The sequence below is a fragment of the Colobus angolensis genome, unplaced genomic scaffold (assembly GCF_000951035.1).
Source record: "Colobus angolensis palliatus isolate OR3802 unplaced genomic scaffold, Cang.pa_1.0 Scaffold295, whole genome shotgun sequence".
Classification (NCBI taxonomy): Eukaryota; Metazoa; Chordata; class Mammalia; order Primates; family Cercopithecidae; genus Colobus; species Colobus angolensis.
The window spans coordinates 105195-116777 of record NW_012116210.1 but is presented as its reverse complement, the minus strand read 5'-3'; positions in this window follow the sequence as shown (position 1 = coordinate 116777).

Genomic DNA, 11583 nt, shown 5'->3' with positions numbered 1-11583 from the left:
CTGCTTTTGTAAATTTTCAAAGCGTGCAAGCCAGATGTAATAGTTCTAATTACTTAACTAGAGGCCTCAATTCTTTTTAGAATTCTATGGGGCCTCTATCTCTGAGTTTCCATATTCCTTGTTTACTTATTAATGTCAGAGTTTGGACTACCTTTATACTTGTTATGTACTTTGATTCTTCCCCAACAAAACTAGAAACATCAGGGAATAGATAGTACACAAAGTGATATGAGAGAGTATCAGAGCAGGTGTCAGAATACTCTTCCACTGCCTACTGTTAGGAAAGTGGACAAACCTCTTTGAACCTCAGTTTTCTCATCTGCAAAGTAGGGATAACAAGTAAGAACATGCATGTGAGGGTTCTGAAGCTAATACACGCAAAAGTGTTTATGATTTTTAACTGGAGCAAGATAGTGGATTTTAGTGACTCTCAGACAATTCTTCTACTGTAATGTTTAGAGCTATCACAGTAAAAGGCTACAAAGAAAGGCAGAGGGCTTTGGGGATAGAGCATCAGAGAGCGAGTGTAGATTGCAATTGTCTCCTACTGACTATCTTAATAATCCTGAGTATTTGTGGGTTATAAATACATTAATCTAATGTGAAACAAATGAAATTAAAAGTATTAATGCAAAAAGTTGGCATTAAAAGTTTCAAAAATAGAAACTAGGCTGGAATTTTGGAAGTAAAATTCCATCATGTTCTAGAACAGGGTGGGCAAACGTTTTCTATAAAGGGCCAGAGAGTGACTATTTTAGGCTTTATGAACTGGTCTCTGTCCTGTCATACACAAAAGTAGCCATACACAAACCATAAATGGATGGGTGTAGCTGTGTTTCAATAAAGCTTAACTGCAAAAATTGGTGGCAGTCTAGATTTTGTCTGTCACCATAATTTATCAACTCCTCTTTTAAATGAGCTCAGCTTTTCTATGCCAATACAAACTAGAGAAATTGCCCACTGTCTCCTTTATTGTTATGTTAGATTATAAGAGAGGGAATTGATATTTATTGAGTACTTGACATCCGTCACTATACAAAGCATATTATACAGATAATCTCATTTAATCCCACGAAGGTGGTGCTAGTATTACCTGTATCTCCAGTGTACATTTGTAAGTGATTGAGCTGGGATCCAAATATGGTCCTGTCTCACTCTAAAGCTCAAACTCAGTCCACCTCACATTACTTACAGGTATGTCAAGCCTTTTTATTTTATTTTTATTTATTTATTTATTTATTTTGTCAAGCCTTTTAGCATTATGTTTAGTCCGCTAATATTTGATGTAATTATCTATACATCAAATTTGAAATTAGGCCTACTATTTTGATATTTGTTTTCTGTTTTTCTCATTTGTTTTTAATTTTTATGTTCTACCTTCCTGCCGTCTCTTGCTTTAATTCAATGTTTCTTAATATTTTTCCTTATCACCTCCTAATGAGCCATTTAGACATTTTTTCCTAATCATATCCCCCTGAATTTTAATACCACAAATATACTGTATATCTGTTTATATACTCTATGTATATCAGTGCTTTATATGTTACAATAGGTAAGATTATTTTTTTTCCAAGAACCAGTTTTCAGCTCCTTTGGTGCAATATTGACCTGTTTGAGAATGCATGGCTTAGTTGAATAATTCATGGAACTTCATTTCAACTTATATATTGGCTTCTTAGCTATACTTAATTGTATTTTTTTACTGGTTGCTCTAAAGATTAAAATAAACATCTTTAATTTTTCCCAATGTGTTTAGAGTTAATGTTATACCACTTCATGTAAAATGTGAGAACTTTATAATTATACAGGTCCATTTTACCCACCCACTTCCATTCTTTGTACCAGGTTGTCACAGGTGTTACATCTATTTAAGCTATAAAGCTCTAAGACAATGCTGTATTTTTTGTTTAAACAGGCATGTGGATTTTAAATAAATAAAAAATAATTTTCATATTTATTCAAGAATTTACTTTTTCTGATACATGTTTTTCTTTCCTAAAGATATGTTTCCATTTTGTATAATTTCCCTTTGGCTCTAATAACCTTCTTTACTTTTTTTTTTTTAATTTTTTTTTTGAGACAGTCTTACTTTGTCACTGAGGCTGGAGTGTAGTGATGCGATCTCAGCTCACTGCAACCTCTGCCTCCCAGGTTCAAGCAATTCTTGTGCCTCAGCCTCCCAAGTAGCTGGGACTACAGGCGCAGGCTGCCATGCCCAGCTAATTTTTGTATTTTTAGTAGAGATGGGGTTTCACCAGGTTGGCCAGGCTAGTCTTCAACTCCTGACCTCAGGTGATCCACCTGCCTCAGCCTCCCACAGTACTGGGATTCCAGGTGTGAGCCAGCGTGCCTGGCCACTGTCTCTTTACAATGCTGATCTTCTGACAGCAAATTCACTCAGTTGCATTAAAGGATATTTTCAGTCAATATAGAATTCTGGATTGACAGGTTTTTTCTTGCAGCAGTTTCAAAATTATATTCTGCTGTCTTCTCTATAATTTCTAATGAAAAGTTAGGAATTATTCAAATTATTGTTACCCAGTTATTAGTATTCTCTGACTGCATTCAAGATTTTTTTCTGTCTTTGGTTTTTATTAGTTTGACTATGATTTCACTAGATGAAGTTTTCTTCAGTGGTGTTCACTGAGTTTGTTGAATCTGTAAGTTTACATCTTCCACCAAATTTGGGAACATTTGGTCACTATTTCATATTCAAATATTTTTTCTGCCCCACTTCCTCTCAATTACACATATATTAGACTAGTATTTTCCCACAGGTCATTAAAACTGTTCATTTTTTTTCAAGCTTTTCTCTTTCTGTCCTTCAAATTGGATAATTTTATTGATCTATCTTCAAATTTACTGGCTCTTTCTCCTGTGAATTTTCATTCTTCTATTAAGCCATTCAGTGACTTTAAAATTTCAGATACTCTATTTTTTTCAGTTTTAGGATTTCCATTTGGGTTTTTTTTTGGTTGCTATTTTTATTTTTCTTCTGATATTTCCTATCATTTCATTCATTACAAGCATATTTCCTTTATATCCTTGAATATAGTTATGATAGTTTCCTTAAAATTCTTGTCTGTTAATTTGAACATATGGGCTATCCCTGCCATTTTTCTCTTTAAACAAGTTTTAGACATAGTAAAGTTTTCCTGTTGATTTGTATATAAATTAATTTTGGATAGCATACTGAACATTGTAAGTGATCTGTTGTAGAAACTCTGTATTATGTTGTGTTACTACAAGCAATATTAATTTCTTAAAGTAGGCAATTAACTCGGCTGAACCTGAAATGCAAACTCTGTCTTCCCTGCAGTTTGCAGCAGCTTAATATATTTTAACGTTAGCTGTGCTGTTTGGTGTCCTTGTTTTACATCAGCTATGATTACTCTGAACTCTATTCTCCAATTATTCAAGTCAAAAACACTGCAGGTTATCTCTTGGAGATTTAACTGCTGCGTATGGAGCATACTAGGACCTATCCTCAGACAAAAAGCCATAAATATGAAATGTATCCTGTACTGTTTCTTTCTTCCAAATGTTATATCTCTTCCAGTAATTACTTGTTTTTGTTCACTCTGCAGTGTCTTCAGGTAGTGTGTGTAGTTATATATGCTTTTACCATTCTTTCAGTGATTTTTATGTGCATCCTCGACATATTATCGTTAATATAAAATGCTTTCATAGAGAGTACTTTTACTACTTCCCAGAAAATGCAAGGACCTACTAGAGTACTTGAACTCCATTTGCCTTTCCTGCTTTTTGTGTTCATGAGAAATTACATGTATATTAGATACATATATATATCTCAGAGGGAGTATATACCACAATGTTAAGATTATTACTTCTGGATGGTGGGGGTTGGGATGATATATTTTTATCTATACATTTTGCTTTTTCAACAATAAGCATGTGCTTTCCCAAAAAAATTTTTCAAGAAGACAAAAGGGAGAAGAACGCTTGCCCTGCAGACTCTTTAAGCTAGAGTACTTCCTTCCTGCTCAGCTGCTCTGCACAGACAGACTCTTGTCTCCCCACTGGACAACAAGGGTGAATCAGAATGTGGGCCAGGCTGTGAGTGAGCAGGAAACCCTTCAGGCCAGTGAGGGATGCAGAGTCACAGTTCAAGCAGAATGAGGAGACATGTAGCCCAGTTGATGCTTGCTTACCAGCTCATCTGTCCCAACAGCCAAAGGCCACTCTATTCAGGATGATCAGCAATATCTGGTTGTGGACGTGTTTGAGCTCAGAGCAGCTGAGAACAGGATGTTGTGCAATGCCTGGGTAAATCCAGAGCCTTCCTTTCTCAGAGCCAGTGGATGCTGCCAGCAGGCCTAAGCCCATACGAAAGATAATTAGGCACAAATTCACAGTAGCCTTTTATTCCCCACACTGCCTTCTCAGGCGTGGCTTTTGTCCAAATTATGGGGCAGGTCAAGCCCAATACTTCATCCCTTCTCTGCCTGCCTCGGACTTCCTGAGTCCAGGCCCATTAAAACCCAACTGTCCTAGGGGCTCATTTATGCAAAACTCTACTCTCTGCTAGGTGATAAGGGGGTGATTAAGTGAAAATACTGCTCTGTATTTCTCTAATGCTTTTAAACTATTTCCATCTAGATTTTTTTTCTGAGTGCTACAACAAGAGAATACAAAAACCACCAAAGTGAAGTTTTCTACCATCGAACTTATAAAAGGACCTACGTATGTGTCAATTCCCTTCTGTTTTTTCTTGTTTTACAGTTTTAGTACAAAAAGGAGTAATTTGGTAGGAACGTTTTAAATTTATTGCCCTTGTACTTTGAGAGCACCAAATCCTGACCACTAGACCACCAGATATGCTCCTTGATTTTGAGTATGTTTTGTCAAGTACTTGGCACATGGTAGGTATTCAATAAATGAATAATGACAATAAAATTGCGGCATGGTCTCACCATCCTAGTGGCTAGATACAGGCTTTTCACAGAACTTAAGATGATGGTGTGATGGCATTCTTAGCAATTCCGGACAACTCATATTAATTAAAACATTTCACTCCGTGTTTATGAAATATTTCTCTTTATAAAAACATTAAACAAGCAAATATTTAACATGTGTTATAATTAAAGAGCATACTTAGGAACTTCAAAAAATCCATTAGAGTTATATTTCAGTCTCTGCTCAATAACTTTAATTCTCATAATACTTCATCTTTGGCTTCTTTATAATCCCCATAGAAATGACACTAGTTTTGATTTGATTGAGTGCTGCCTATGTACCTGGTGCTGTCCACTCAATGTATGATCTCATTTACTTTTCCCCGGGAACTCTATGAGGTAAGTTCTATTAATATCTCCCTTCAAAGACACAGGAACTAAGCCTTTTTTATAACGTAAATGGCTTTTCCGGCATCTCACAGCCAGAGAGTGTAAAATCCAGTCTTGGAGTCTGAGGTCGTGCTTCATCATTTCTCTCCGCTTCCTAGGTTAGTTTATTACAGAAACTCTGTACATTTCTTTCGGTTATTAAATTTTAGTTAAAAGTAAATTCTTATTGATTTTCCTTACTCTTGCCCAAATTCAACACATACTTATTGCATATTTGTTGTGTGCAAGGCATTGTGCTAGCGATAGTGCGGAGGACATTTAAATATGCAAGAACTGGGGAACTTCCTGCCAGGATTTTCTGCTCTAGAAATGAGCTGGCGATGGTAGAAACATTGTTTACCTCACTGTAATACAAGACAAGACAAACTAAGATGAAAACGAACATTCGTTGACATTCTATTATATGTCAGGAACCCTAGATACTTTATGTACATGATCTCAGTTGATTTTCTGGTTTTATGGAGAAGGCATCAGCGGCCCAGGTTTCTTAATAATTTGCTCAAGGTACACGCGTAGGAAATGGAAGAATCCTACTGTATTAGTCAGGGTTCTCCAGAGAAATAGAACCAATAGAAGATACAGAGATATATAGAAAGAGATTTACTATGAGGGATTGACTCACGTGATTCTGGAGTCTGAGAAGTCCCCTAATTTGCCACGTCAAAGCTGAAGGCACAGGACAGTTGATGGTACAGTTCCAGTCCAAGCCTGAAGGCCTAAGTACTGCAGGAGCCAATAGTCTAAGTCCCAGTCTGAGTCTAAAGGTCTGAGAACCAGGAGGACTGATGTCTGAGTGCAGAAGATGGATATCACAGCTCAAGCAGAAAAAAATGTGTCCTTCCTCCACCTTTTGGCTCCATTCAGGTGCTCAATGAATTGGCTGATGCCTGCACACACTGGTGAAAGTGAGTCTTCTTCACTCAGTCTCCTGATTCAAATGCTAATCTCTTCCAGAAATACCCTCATGGACACACCCCAGAATAATGTATTATTAGCTATCCGGGCATCCCTTAGCCCAGTCAAGTTGACACATAAAATTAACCACCATACCAACACACCAGGATTTGAACCTTGGCCCTTAACGCCTACCTCAGAGACAAATACAAGTTCAAAGGGATGAAACATCACTTGAGTTTTAGGGGATGAACGAAAGCATGATGGAAGGAGAGATGGCATTTGGAATCATTGAAAGATGGAAAGACTGAGTCAGGGATCAAGTAGAGAGGGCATTCCAGTGGAAGAATAACAATGTGAACAAAGGGTAGAAACTGCACTTGAGCTGTGTATAGGAAGAAGGGTAAAGAGTGTATCGAATGGAGGATAGGACGTATGCAAAATATGCAGGAAATATGCTTGGGGAGTGGCAATTGGGCTTCCATCGAGGAAGACTTTCTCTTGACAGGTGATGGGAAGATATTAAAGGTGTGGGGCAGGCCAGTGATGTAACTAGGGCTGCTTCTTAGGAAAATTAACTTTATGAGCTTCAGGCTGACTCATAACGGATGTCACTCCTGCTATCCCCAAGTTGCCTTTTTTTTTGAGATGGAGTCTTGCTGTTGCCCAGGCTGAAGTGCAGCCGCGCGATCGTGGCTCAATGCAAGCTCCGCCTCCCGGATTCACGCCATTCTCCCTCCTCAGCCTCCTGAGTAGCTGGAACTACAGGCACCCGCCACCACACCCGGCTAATTTTTTTTTTTTTAGTAGAGACGAGATTTTGTCATGATGCCCAGGCTAATCTCGAACGCCTGACCTCAGATGATCCGTCTGCCTCAGCCTCCCAAAGTGCTGGGATTACAGGCATGAGCCACTACACCTGGTCCCCAAGCTGCCTTTTCTTGGCTTCTGCTTCTTCCAAACAGTGAAGAAAACTCCAAGGGCAAAAAAACAATCAACCAAGCAAATAAAACCAGAGCTCAGTGTGTATCCCCATTCCTCCCCACCTTTAAGAGTTTCTGTCTTGCTTCTTCTTTTTTTTTTTTTTTTTTTTGAGACACAGTCTCACTCTGTAGCCCAGGCTGGAGTGCAGTGGCGCCATCTCGGCTCACTGCAAGCTCCGCCTCCCAGGTTCAGGCTATTCTCCTGCCTCAGCCTCCAGAGTAGCTGGGACTACAGGCACCCGCCACCACACCCGGCTAATTTTTTTTTTTTTTTGTATTTTGTAGTAGGGTTCACTGGGTTAGCCAGGATGGTCTCGATCTCCTGACCTCGTGATCCACCCGCCTTGGCCTCCCAAAGTGCTGGGATTACAGGCGTGAGCCACCACGCCCGGCTGCTTCTTCTCTTAAACTCAGTGAGGAAACATCCTTCCTCAGGGAAAACTGTATTAAAAAGCTGTAGATTCACTAGTAATAGAGAAGTACCAATTAAAATTAAGTGAATCAGCACCAAATTAGTAAGGATTTTTAAAAATGATGGTACTCAGTGCTTGTAAGGATGTGTTGACAAACACACTAATGTGCACTGCTCAGAGGAGTCAAAATTGATGAACACTGTCCAAGATTTTTGCTTGCAGGAATCCATTCAAAGGAAATCATCTAAGATTAAGACCGAAATTTACACCCAGAGGAGCTCACCACAGAATTATTTGAAACAGTTCTGTTGCCTGACCTTAGAATGAAGGTTAAGTAAAATAAGATGCAGTCATATGAAAAAATGTCAAACAATATGATGATGAGTATGATCAAGTTTAATTCTTAAAAGGAATTTTGATTACATGCATTATACTTTAAAACTTGAATTTCCTTCTCTCTTTTCCAATTGAGCATTGTGGGTAAAGCTAATATTCTGATTTTTTTTTTTTTTTTTCTGTAACATCAGTCTCTTTTTGAAGATCTCTGTCTTCCTGGAGATATTCCACTATGTTGGTTTGAAATGTGTCCATTCAGAGATCCACAAAAATACTTTCCATGTGTGCATAGAAAATACACATTATTATTATTTTGGGTTGTATTTTTTAAAATTACGTGAGAAAATATTTATGGCATGCTAAGTAAGAAAAGCAAGAGACTGTATGATACAAACAGTATCATCTGAAATATGTACAACCAACTCACTTTTAGAAAAGAAACTAGGCCAGGTGCGGTGGCTCATGCCTGTAATCCCTGCACTTTGGGAGGCCAAGGCAGGTGGATTACCAGAGGCCAGGAGTTCGAGACCAACCTGGCCAACATGATGAAACCCCATCTCTACTAAAAATACAAAAAATTAGCCACATGTGGTGTCACGCGCCTGCAATCTCAGCTACTCAGGAGGCTGAGGCAGGAGAATTGCTTGAATCCAGGAGGCAGAGATGGTAGTGAACCGGGATAGCGCCACTGCACTCCAACCTGGGCAACAAGAGCAAAAATCTGTCTCAAAAAAGAAGAAGAAAAGAAACTAAAAGAGACTATCTCCCAAATATTAATGGCTTATTATCTTATGTGGGGAGGATTTAGAGAGATTGCCCTTTTCTTCTGCATATTTTTTTCTAGATACAGCACATATTAATTTTATAATCAGAATAAAATTATGAAAAAATACATATAATGAATCAAAATGTCCTGTTTCTGGGACACCCCTCTCCTCCACCCCCAGAGAAGCCTTTCTACACTGTATTCTCAAGAGGAGAAGAGAGCCTGCCTTCCCCCCGTCTCTTTCCATGTATCTCACAGCTGGTGATAGGGATATGTCAACATTTTACCTGGAACAGCTTGAGCATCTCGCTGCAAGAATTTCAAATAACCATGTTCTTCCACATCAAATAGAACCTCCCAAACTGGAAATCATCACACTTAATGCTACTATATAAATATTGTGGGCCGGTGCAGTGGCTCATGCCTGTAATCCCAGCACTTTGGGAGGCTGAAGTGGGCAAATCACTTGAGGTAAGGAGTTTGAGGCCAGCCTGGCCAAAATAGCAAAACCCTGTCTCTACTAAAATGAAAAAAAAATTAGATGGGTGTATTGGCGGGCACCTGTAGTCCCAGCTATTTGGGAGGCTGAGGCAGGAGAATCGCTTAAATGTGGGAGGCGGAGGCTTCAGTGAGCCAAGATCATGCCACTGCACTCCGGCCTGGGTGACAAAGCAAGACTCTGTCGGGAAAAAAAAAAAAAAAAAAATTGCTTAGCATTTAATCAACCTCCTAAATAGTTTCATAAAACATGCAGTCACCTGGTCCCAAGTAAAGGCAGGTGAGGTTCATCATGAGGAAGCCCATTTGCCCACATTCACCTGTCTCTCGCTTTCTTTCTAATGTTCCTCTGTCAGCAGCCTCATCAAGATCCCACACCCGAGTCATGTTTGGATCCGTAGTGTCCAGGACAATGTGCAGCCCCTGGTAGACACTCAGTGGACCTTTGCACATTGCACAGACATGGAAAAAGGAAGACAACAAAAGAAGCTGGCAGAAGAGAAAGAGAGAAAGATCTAGAAGTTGCTACCATCCCCAAGAGGCCTGTAGGAAGGGATGCATCTTGAGTTTAATACGCTCGTTGCAAGACAGGCAAAAGTAAGACCTTGAGGACAGAATATTGGCTTTTGAAAGGAGCAAGAATTCATTCATTCATTCATTCATTCATTCATTCATTCATTCATTCATTTATCCATCACTTTAGCTGTATAGCAAGTAGCTATAGAGGGCCTATTCTGTGCCTCAGGCTGTGCCAGGGCTGTGAAGAGAGAGGCAGATTCTCTGTGGTATTATGGAGCAGGTGAGGGACGAGGGCAAGGTTGGGGAGACAGAAAATAAGCAAGTAAACAAGTAAGTAACATTTCAGGCAGTGATAAAGGCTGTGGGGAAAACCAAAACAGGGTGATATGATAATGTCTAGGAGCAGCGCACCCTGAAGGTAGTTTATTCTTATTTTTATTTATTCATTTGGAGACAGGGCCTCACTCCGTCACCTAGGCGGGAGTGCAGTGGCATGTTAAGAGCTCACTGCGGCCTTTACCTCCCTAAGCTTAGGTGATCCTCCCACCTCAGCCTCCCAAAGTAGCTAGGACAGGCATGTGCCACCATGCTCAGCTAAGAATTTTGTTTTAAGGAATGTGGTCTCACATGTTTTCCAGGCTGGTCTCAAACTCCTGCACCCAAGTGATCCTCCCACCTCAGCCTTCCGAAGTGCTGGGATTACAGGTGTGAGCCACTGTGCCCAGCTAGCTGAGGGTGGTTTAGAGTAGGAGATCAGCCACTCAACTTTGTCTCAGAACAAATAACTGAATCCCGATATCCTGTCCTGCCTCTGTTGGCCTCCGTCAGCCTGAGTTGTAGTGCCCCAGCTTATCTCATCTATTCATTCATTCCAGTGTTTATTGAACTCCACGTGCTGTCAGACATTGTGCTTGGTGCTAAGACTACAGGAATGATACGCCACAGCCTCTCCCCTCCTGAGCTCACAGAGGAGCAGGGTGACACTTGATGGCAAAGTGATGAGATCAGTGCTGGAAAGAGCCCAGCAAAGTGCTGTGTGCACCGAGGTCCTGGCAAGTCTGCAGGGAAGGCTTTCATGGCAGGAAATATAGGCCTTAACGTAAGAGTTCAGTTTTCCATGAGAAAAAAAAAAAAAAGGGAGTGTCCAGGAATTATACCCTTTCTTGAAGAAACTAGGGATGCAGTGGCCCAGAGAGGAGGTAGTCTTCCCTTCATGACTCTCTGCAGGCTGGGGATAGCTGCTGTGGCAGCCTTGATTCTAACAGGATGCCAGCTAAGGACAGTACCAAAAGTGGAGCGGTCACTCAGGGCCAAAGCTGGGCCACAGGCCAAGGGGTCCCTACTGGGACGGGAAGGGAAGGGTCTCAGTCAGTTGCCCTTGGCAAAAGGCAGGGGTCAGTCATGTTGGCAGCACATCAGAAATTCATTAAAATAGTTAAATGGATATGAGCATTCACAGTCTCTTGGCAACAAGTCCTTCCTTCTTCCAGTTCTGGCCTGTGCCCAGAACTGGGATGGATGGATGTCTGTGGTGTGGGTCAGGAGGTGGGGTGGTGGATGTACCTGTCTTTCGGCCTGGTTTCAATAGAAATTCAGCAGCTGGGGTGGGGAGAAGGCTCATCTCCTGCTGGCAGAGAGTTGGGTGACCGCTCCTCTCTGTTGGATTCCTATTCTCCTTGTTGCCTGGGGTACCACTCTGGGTCTCGGGGCTGGTCCTGCAGCTCTCACTCAGCAGACAGACTCTGTGTGCTTCCTGCACTCTGAAGACAGAGGACAGCCCTCCACAGTGACTTCTGGCAGACATTTCT